Below are 10440 nucleotides of genomic sequence, written 5' to 3' on the forward strand. Positions count from 1 at the left end.
AAAGACATACTGTTTTTATCAGAATGAAAAATTTCTAATTTTGAGTATAATCTTGTTAAAATATGTAAAATATAATAACTAATTTTATTAAAATAGTAACATCTATTGGAGTTTTTATGAAGGTTTTCATCAAACAAAAATATTAATTAGTAAGTAGTAAGAGGATTTTGCAGCTTTGCAAATTCTATTGATACATGCAAAACATAAAATTTATGTCTTTAACAACTTTCAGTATCCATTTCTTTGGCATTAAATATATACATGTTGCTCTTTATTCAGTCAAGTTTTATAATAAACAGAGTCCATTTTCCAGTTATTGTTTTTAATGCTCCATGCACTACTTGGAAACAATTTCTTTCAATGATTTTTTTATTGATTTGGTGTAGATATTCTATGTATCTTCTGATGGGGAGACTGTTCTGTCCTGCTTCTTTGAGGCTTTTATTGCAGCATTTTGCTCTACAGAAGGAATTCAAGTTATTTTCACTCTTGGATAGGCTCAACAAACTAGAAATGATCTAAACATTAAGTTATTGAATATAGTTTTCCTCAGATCATCTAGGGTGGGTCCATAACATAACATATTTTATTAATAATTCTTGTTTTACATTGAAAATACAGCTTATTCATTTAAAAAAATTAGAGATGGTAATTCATATTTGCTGAAAATTTCTTATACCATACTTCACATTTATACACTGATATTTTAATTTTTATACTTATGTATAATATTCACATTTTATACTGTTTTTTCTTCTTTCTACTATTGTCCATTTGTATTCCATAAACATTTGAATAAAAAATTTTGTTCTCCAAAATTTTGTTGTGTGATACTTAAACTGGTTTCATGTCATAAATCCCCCAGTGTATTTATGATCTTTCATTGACAAAGCTGTACCAGAATCTTACTCCCTAGATCCCAGCCCCAGTTCCTGTGGACCCCAGTCATCCTTTATTCCCTCAGTTGGGGTGTTCCACCTTCCCCAAGGCCCAGGGTATTTGCTCAAGCTAGCTGCTAGGTGGCTCCTGTCAATTCTTGGATGTTAGTGGTAATAAGGAGTGTTGAAATAGGAGGCAATTTATGTGGGGTAAAGATACATAGATTCCTTGTAATGTTAGCAGCATGGCTAAAAAAGAAGCTACCATGCCACTGGACTCTCTTGAACCAACAATATTTGCTGTATCAATATTCCAGGTCCATGGTTGGTAGGAAAGCCCAAGCATTTTCTGTAACTATACTGGCTGGAGAGATGGGCAAAGATATCACAGACTTAGTGCAATGAAGTTTTAGACACATATAAAAAGAATTCAAAATTGTCACTTCATAACTCTTCTTTTAAAGCTTTGATGTCTTATTTGTATTATATTTCATAATTACACCAGTAATTACTTAAAGGTACAGTTCAACCAGTTTTATTCTTCTTTGATGCTGGGACATGACATATGTGACAAAACCACAAGAAAAGGTTGTCATAATTATAATAGTTTTATACATTTTTAGTGCTTCAGAAGTTTTGTATACTTTCTTTTAGGAAAGATTTTATGTGTATATCTTGGGATCAGACAAAGAACCATATAAGATGATGATTCTTAGGAGACAAGAAACAAACAGGCAGCCAAAATGGGTCCCTGTGGATCACCATTCTCCCTGAGCCAAGAATTCAGACTAGAATTTTAGGCAGCTGCAGTAGTTGCTGTGTACTGAGTGCTATAAACTGATATGCACATTTTGTAGTGTAGGTACTTGCATGAGGACTAGGGCGGCATAGATCCTTGGGAGTGAGATGAGTTGTTTATTTACAGTGAAAGGCATCAAGAGCTCAGTGCACACTGTGCACACTGTGAGTCACAAGCCAAATCGTGACATGAACGAGCAGAAGAAGAGGTACTGAAGCTTCAGGTAGTCTGAGAACAGAGACTTCCTTACGTTCTTCAGGCTTTCAATTGAGAATCAGGAATATCGTGTGTCAGGAGAAAGGACAGTGCACTTTAGGATTAAGGATAAAATCTTCACTATTAGCAAAGCATAACATCATTACTAATTTAAAGATAGATTAACAAATAGGATAAATGAAGAGAAACCCAGGAAACTATAGGGCATCAAAACTGTTAAAAGCTCCCACAAGAACAAGAGGAAGGCAATGAGACAAAACCTATGTCAAGAAATTAGAGCAGAAAAGTCCCCACATTTCATTATATATGTAACCTGAAAGACTCAAGGAGCTCATTAAGGTTCATATAGGAAAACTACAAGGAGCATCAAACTGCATAAAGATAAAAAACTGCTTAAAGACACAACTCCTCCAGCCTCCAAAGCCAAGAGATGCCTAAGGAGCAGCAAGAGGTGGTTGTACGGGGTGAAGGAGGGCACATCTCAACTCCCGTGACAACCACCACAGTCAACATGCCTTCTGAGATCTCCACGCTTGATCATGTGGTCTGGTTCCTGCTCAATACACTCTTCATGAACTTCTGCTGCCTGGGTTTCATAGCATATGCCTACTCTGTGAAGTCTAGGGACAGGAAGATGGTGGGTGATGTAATTAGGGCCCAGACCTATGCCTCCACTGCTAAGTGCCTGAACATCAGCTCCCTGATCTTCACTGTCCTTATGGCCAGCGTCATCATCATTGTCTATGCCACTAGAAAATAGTCATCTTGCAGCATCTCACAGTAGATAAAAGATTCTGGGGCCTTCCATGCTTGCTTCCCACTGTCTATAGTATTGGTCCTGACCATTTACCCCATACATATGCAAGTGTAATGCTCACATATCTGTCCATAGTGGATTCAATAAAGTGCATGTGCTGTGAAAACAAAAAGAAAACTGCTTAAAGTCAAATATAAAAAAATTCTGAAAATGAAATAAATAACCAACATATCCTTTACAAGGGGCCAACACCACAAATGTAGATCATCTTTCACCAACAACAGTGGAGCATTTGTGTAGAAATATTTAATTTCACTAGACTTTCTTATTCTCACATTATTTTTCCAGAAGAATCTACTGCCAGGCAACAGGACGATGTGGAGCCCAACAGGAACAACCTCTGCTTCTTCATTCACCTTCATGGTGCCTTCTCTACTGAGCTGGTGGAAGATGAGTGATTTTTCAATACTTGCTTTACTTGCCCAGATCTTAGCAATTAAAAATGCCTTTGGTGAGATAATTGAGATGTTCCCTCCTGGATGCAAATGTTCAAAGGGCTTGGTGTTAAGTCATGTTTATTCCTTAGAAATGGGCTCTGATCCTTCTGTCTGTCTAGGATCATCCAATAATGCCCTTCTTTCAAGAAGGATTTAGCTCACAACTATTTTATCACCCTCTTCAGTTTTTGACCAAAGTGAGAAAAGAAAGTGTTCTGGTATGTGTTTGATTTTGTCTTCTTCCTAATTAATGACTAAGATGACAGCGTCTAGCCCTGCCAACCCTTTTACCTCTGTGTTCACTAGTCTTATGCCAGCTAGAAAAACTACATTTATAACTTGAGCACTAAGGTTTTCCTTCTCAGTTTTTATGCACTTCATGAATAAAAATACCCCCTATACACTTTGCAAGGTAGAAAGCAGGCTTGACTTGTATATAGCATGGGATGGAGTTTAGCCAATATTGATGCTGCTGAGGATGTTGTTCTTTTAACCTTGGGCTTGACCTTCTCTACAATTGCATCACTGCTCAGATATTGGGCTTCTGTTTGAAGACATCTTGTCCTTCAATTGTGCTTGAGTGGACAGTTTCTGGGTAACATTCTGCCACTTAACCAACAGCCTCTTGCCATAGTACCAATTACACAGACACAAGTAGAACCTGTTTGGAACCATTCTGTGGGGATGACTATTTTGTGGTAAGCTTAGTGTTTTCACAAAGCTGAGGAAATGACCTCTCTTTTGGAAGCCCTTAACCGCTGAGTCTGTTCATTTATCCAGTGGTCATTTCTTGTCTACTTTTCTTACATAATATTTGCTTCAACACCTTTTTCTTTACTGTTTTTTTTCCAGCTTGCTGTCATGTAATTAGTTTAAATTCATTTTGTGAAAATCTATTTTGATCAAAGCCTGCATTCTTTCCCCTCTTCAATTCTTCATTAATAACTCTATATGTACATCAAGTCTCTGCCTTGCTTGGGAAAGCTTTGTGCATATTCCTGGGCTTGAAGCCTCTTGGTGCTTACTTCTTCATATACCAGTACACTGATGGTTTGGTGGGAGCCAATATATTCCTCATTATTCTGTAATATCTGAGACACATATGTTGAAGATCCTCGTTGTCTTAGCAGAAAAAATGCTTTATGAAGTTGCTAAGCATTCTTTAAAATTCAACACTGTAGTTACAAGAAAAAAAAAGAAAAGAAAACTGGTACATGCTGGAAATTAAGTGTTTTCCAAAAAATCAGACTGGTAAGAACAGGGGTCATTCTCACCTGGTGTAGTGGTTGGAAGGGGATGGCAGAGCTCAGCAGATGGGGTGTGATCTTTAATACACAGAAGAAAGTGAGACACGCTGCTGTATAAGGTCAGGGATGGAAATGAGACCCTTGCATAGAGCAGTAAAGGCAGAATAAGAAATGCAGCCAGATGTAGAGACACAGGGATACAGAGACAGGCAGACAGCAGGGAAGACTGTTTTATACTCTGGACCCTGTGATTCTGCCCATGGTCCTTATACTTTAGAATTTATTTTACTACTTTATGCAGGGATCCTAAGATGACAGGTTGTAAAGGGAATTATGAGTAGCTACCCACTGGTTTATTTGAAAGGATAGGTTTAAAAAAAAACAAAGTTTTAGAAAAGTATATCTGACAAATTGGTTCACACAGAAATAAATTCTCTGAAAATGAATCTGTTAATAAAACGGAATCTGTTAATAAAAATTACTTTCCTTAAATGACAATGAAGAATAGTTTATTGTCTATAGATACCTTCCATACCATTGAAAAGTTGACAATGTTTATGCAAAGATTTTCAGAAAATCAGAAGAGAAGACAGGCATCTCGTTTAATTTTGTCTGGCTATTATAATTTTAATTGTAAAATTATTCTCTCTCTCTCTCTCTCTCTCTCTCTCTCAATAGTGAATGCTAATTGTGATTAGAGAGGGTAAAGTACCAAATGAACAAAACCAGAACCTAAAAATATGTGAATATATTAGGAGAGATGGAGAAGCGGGAAGGGAGAGAGAGAAAGAATGTTAAGATATACAGATATAGGAGCATACGAGCATGTTTGTGCTGTGCAGGTTTCTCTCAGGAACATGGAGATTATTTAAATTGAAAAACTATTACTGAAAATATTTTTAATAAAGTGTTATCAACTTAAAAACATTATTGAGAGATAGATAGAGATAGATAAATTGATGGGTGGCGGGGGAAGAGAGAGAGAAAATCAGAGGACAACTTATGCATGTGTCCATTTTTCTCCTTCCATCTTCTGGGTGCCAGAAATCAAACTCAAGTTTGCAAGCTTGGGGCTAAGTGGCTTTATCTGCTGGACTATCTTTTCAACTCCTGAAAGTATTTTAAGATAGAAATAGAAGCTGTCTTAGTTAAGGTTTTACTGCTGTGAACAGACACCATGACCAAGGTAACTCATAAGGACAATATTTAATTGGGGCTGGCATACAGGTGCAGAGATTCAGTCCATTATCATCAAGGCAGGAACATGGTAACATACAGGCAGGTATGGTACAGGAGGAGGTAGGAATTCTATGTCTTCATCTCAAGGCTGCGAGCAGAATACTGGCTTCTAGGCAGCTAGGATGAGGGTCTTAAAGCCCACACTCACGGTGACACACCTACTTTAACAAGGTCACACCTATTCCAATAGGGCCCCACAGTCTAATAGTGCCACTCACTGGGCGAACTTTATACAAACCATAACAGAAGCAAATGTCTCCTTACTAAAAATGACATGTACTAAATGCGTGCCATTTTCATCATGCTTGATGGTGGAACATCAGGATGATTTTAGACTTCAGCAGTTAATCAATAACCTCAATTAGGGTTCCTATTTGGCGTTGTATTGGAAACAAGAAAATATTCTAATAACCATTTGAATCACATAGAAATTCATACTAAACAGTCACTTTTGGCCAACATTTTTGGCCAGTCATTTTTGGTATCCTAAAAGATGACACAAAAATTTTAAAAGAAAACTAAAACTAATATTTCTTTTAAAATATTCTTGTTCAAGTAGAATAATTAAAAGGCATCACAGGCAAACTATTCCAACATGATTTACAAACATTAGGATTCCAAATTAATTGCATGCCCATACAGTACAAAATAAGCAGAGGATGTTAGAATATTAGAAGAATAAACACAAGTATGAAGACAAAACTCTGGGGTTAGAGTTAGAATAATAAAAATGAATCAAAAGATTTGACAGAAAACTCCAATGATGGCAAATGTCAACACGGTGAAGATACACATTACCTCAAAATTATAAACAGTGATATTCTAATCAAAATTCCAATAAAATATTATACAAACCAGTGTGTTGATATTTATTGTTTTCTTTATTTCTTGGGAATTTCATACATACGTATAATGAATTTTGATCAAACTCAATCCTCTTTCTCTTCTCTCCAATTTTTTCCTTCCCCTCCTTTACCGTAGGTTATTCCTTTCCAACGTTATGTACTCTTTTTAAAATTCACTAACTTCATTTAGTGTAATGGGTGTAGAACATTCTCCTGCACCATAAGTAGCCTCTCTGACCTTCTCTCCCCCAGCAGCCACCAATTGCTAACAGCTCCTCAGACAGTGATAGAACTTTGTAAGTCACTATCTCATCAATGCTGGGGTTTCGTCTGGCTTGATCTTATGTAGGTTTAACACATGTTGTCACCAACTGCTCAGAGATTATTTGACCAAGGCACTGTCATGTTAGGCAAAGTTTTCTACTGCAGGCTATGCTGTTTTCCTGGCTCTTACAATCTCTCTTCTCTCCTTGTCAGTGATGATCCTTAAGCATTGATGAAAGGGGTGTGACAAAACTGTTCTATTTCAAGTTGAGCACTCGGTGGAGTCTTATTCTCTGCATATCAATTGTAGGTCCCTGTTTTAATTGCCTTCTACTGTAAAAAAGCTTCACTGCTAAAGTTTGAGTATGAACATAAAGATAGGAACTTAGGGTGGTTCATTTGCTTTTTTTTTTTTTTTTCGGTTAGTTCTCTTTACATAACCTGGCTGTCATAGAATTCATTATGTAGACCATACTGGCCTTGAATTCAAAGAGATCCACCTGTTTCTATCTTCTGAATGTTGAGAATAAAGCTACACACACCATGCCTGCCTGTCAGTTTATTACTATGTGCATTTATCAGAATAAATAGTATTGTTTGCTCCTTTAGCCCTTGACCTGGCCATCCATAAGTATTTGTCATAATTAGCAATATCACAAATGAGTTCTATCTTGTGAAGTGAGCATTAATACAATTTAAATAAAGTTGTTGGTTTTTCTCATAACATTCTAGTCACTATTGTGTCAGTGGGAATATCTTGCCAGGCCAGTAGTTATTGTAGCTTGTAGGGTTCATAGTTGGATAAGATTATTGATTACTCACCCCAGTGTAAATAGAATCTCCTAGCACTATGAGAGTTAGCCAGCAGCAATGAAGCTTCTAAGTTGGTACCAGCATGGTTTCTCTATGTCTTGTGACTCAACTATGAGGTCTTTTCAGTTTTAGGTTTTTGGATTTTATTTTTCTTAGATTCATTTTTATGTGTGAGTGTTTTGCCTGCATGTGTCTACGTGTACCATATGCATGCGGGTTACTTGCAAAACTCAGAAGAGAATGTTGCATTTCTTGGAATTGGAGTTATACACATTTGTGAACCACCTTGTGGGCGTTAGGAATTAAATATGGGTCTCCTGAAAGAACAAAGGCTCTTAACCATTGAATCATCTCTCCAGCCCTAAGCAATAGGGTTTTACCCGGAAGCTCTGGGGTATAACTAAAAGCAATGGCAATATCCTGTAATGTTTTAAAGGCAGATTGGTCTATGACATTTCATTGACCAGTAATTGTAAAAGAGGTAACTCATACCTGGCACTAGACTTTTCGTTTAATAGCCTAAATGTCTGGGGGAGGCATTGTATTTCTGTTATAGATAAGTCCATTTAGACTTTTTGCATATGTATACATATATCTATATCATCTATCTATCTATCTATCTATCTATCTATCTATCTATCTATCTATCTATCTATGGAAGCTTCTGTAGTAGTATGCTTCTATAGAGACCTCTATGGAGAAGTTGCTTGAGATAGGACTGGAGAGTTGGCTCTGCAGTTAAGAACATCTGCTGTTTTTATAGAGGATCTAAGTTTGATTTCCAGAACTCATGTCAGGCAGTTTACAAACGTCTTTAACTCCAGCTTCAGGGGATCTGCTGTCCTCTTCTGGCCTCTATGGTCATCTCTATGCTTGTATACATATATCCTTAACATATACATAATTTAAAAAAACCTAAGAGTAAATCTTTTTTAAAAAATAAAACTTTAAAAATAGGCAGCTAAGATAATTTTGAAGGGGAAGAGTATATTGAAATTTGTACAAATACTTTTTTAAGAAATCATAATAGTTAGAGTGATATATGCCAGGAATTAGTTGAATAGAATATCACATAGAAAATATAGAAACAGATATTTAAATTAATCTCAGTATGGCACATGACACATGATAAATGAATGGCACTAAACAGGAAGTAGGTGATGCATCAGTTAATCTTTCTAGGACAACAGGCTAATCATGTCTGATCTATGGAGAAAGGAGAACATAAACTGTGTGCTGTTTTCAAAATTGTTTAAAAACAAAGTCAGGAAATACAACTCAAATATGAAAAGAAAACTAAGATTTTAGAATGCAATATATAAGAATCTTGGGCCATTTATGGTGAGAAATGCCTTTAATTCTGGCACATGGGATTCAGAGGCAGGTGGATCTCTATGAGGTTGAGGCCAGCTTTGTCTACATAGTGAGTTCCAGGATACCCAGGGCTTCACACAGAGACCCTGAACATTGAGTATGGCTATAATTTTAGAACATGGAATATAACTTCTTATAAAACTTAAAATACATATACTTTTAATAAATCAAGAGAAATCATATAGGGATTTTTTTATGCAAAGTATGTTTATAAACCCAGGAAAAGATAAATGAGTAAAGAAATATAGTCCACAATACAAGAACTAACACTTTACAGAGGGGAAAAATCAAAGTAACTAGAGGAACAAAAAAATAAAACCCTCCAAAAGCAAATGCTTAACCTCAGAGAAAATGAAGAAAACACATATCAATACATAAAAATGAAATGCTATTTCCTAAAAATTGACTGGTAACATGCTTGATTAACACTTAGAAAAATTTTGCACTGCTAGTGGGAATGCAGATTAGTGCAAGCAATTTGGAAAACAATTTTCTACTCCCCAAGGAAGTTGAAAATACACGTATCCTAGGAGCCAGCCATCTTACTTCTTTCCCAGGAATCTCTGGAGGGAATAAGCAAATGGCACAAACGAACAATTTCATTTTAGTGCTGTAAATACCAAAGGAGGAAAATGGATAGATAACTAAATGATGAGTTATCCATCTGATGGTATTCTGTCACCACCGAAAAGTATCTGTGTTCATAAGCAATAATGCAGAAGACACGGTCAAAGGTTTTAAACTACAGTTTTTGAACAACAGAGAAGCCAAGGCACCTAAGGTGGAAATCATGACATACCTAAAAGTTAATATTGAAGACTAGTGGTATAGGTGTGTGTATGCGTGTGTGTGTGTGTGTACATGCTAGCACATTTCCATGGCAAGCAGTACCACTGTTTTCAAAGAAGATAGACACACTGAGAAGAAAGAATTCTAAGAGAAGCTTGGAATTTAACAAATGACTTGATCAATCCTATATAAAGTCATATTTCATTTTGGCTGGTCATATTTATTGCCTATTTTTGGGGGGATGGAGGAAGCCAACATGAAATATTGAGTATAATGTCTGTTAACTGAGCTAAAATCTAAGAAGCATTGAACAGATTATAAAGTTCTACACATATACCAGGGGGATTTGGTCTTCGAATGCAAATAACCAGCCAGAATTTTCTACTCAGAGAGAATAGGATGTTGGCAAACTTCCCCTCAGCTCTTGCCCCACAGACCTGGTGGAAAAGTGCCTTCACCCACAAGATTAACAATGCTGTTGGCTCAGTCAGAAGCTTAGCAAACAAGCATTGCTTTCCCACTACATTATTAATTGCCTGAGTAAAAGAACAAGGCCAATCTAGGTCCCCAATTTCACCAGTGAACCTTGAGGCTTTGCATGAGAGGCAAATGGCATAGGTTTCAATTTCAGGAGTTTGAAGCTGGCTCCCAGCTTACCACTGCTAATGGAAGGCAAGTGTCCCAAATCAGATTAATTAACATGGTCCTAGGAGAGCTCCAGG

At 36.6% G+C, this 10440-nt stretch overlaps 1 pseudogene; it reads left to right on the forward strand.

The window, feature by feature from the left end:
* The first annotated feature begins 2323 nt into the window (after window positions 1–2323).
* Window positions 2324–2653, forward strand: LOC117706183 (interferon-induced transmembrane protein 1 pseudogene; annotated as a pseudogene).
* Window positions 2654–10440: the final 7787 nt, after the last annotated feature.

This window comes from Arvicanthis niloticus, chromosome 3 (genome assembly GCF_011762505.2).
Source record: "Arvicanthis niloticus isolate mArvNil1 chromosome 3, mArvNil1.pat.X, whole genome shotgun sequence".
Taxonomy (NCBI): Eukaryota; Metazoa; Chordata; class Mammalia; order Rodentia; family Muridae; genus Arvicanthis; species Arvicanthis niloticus.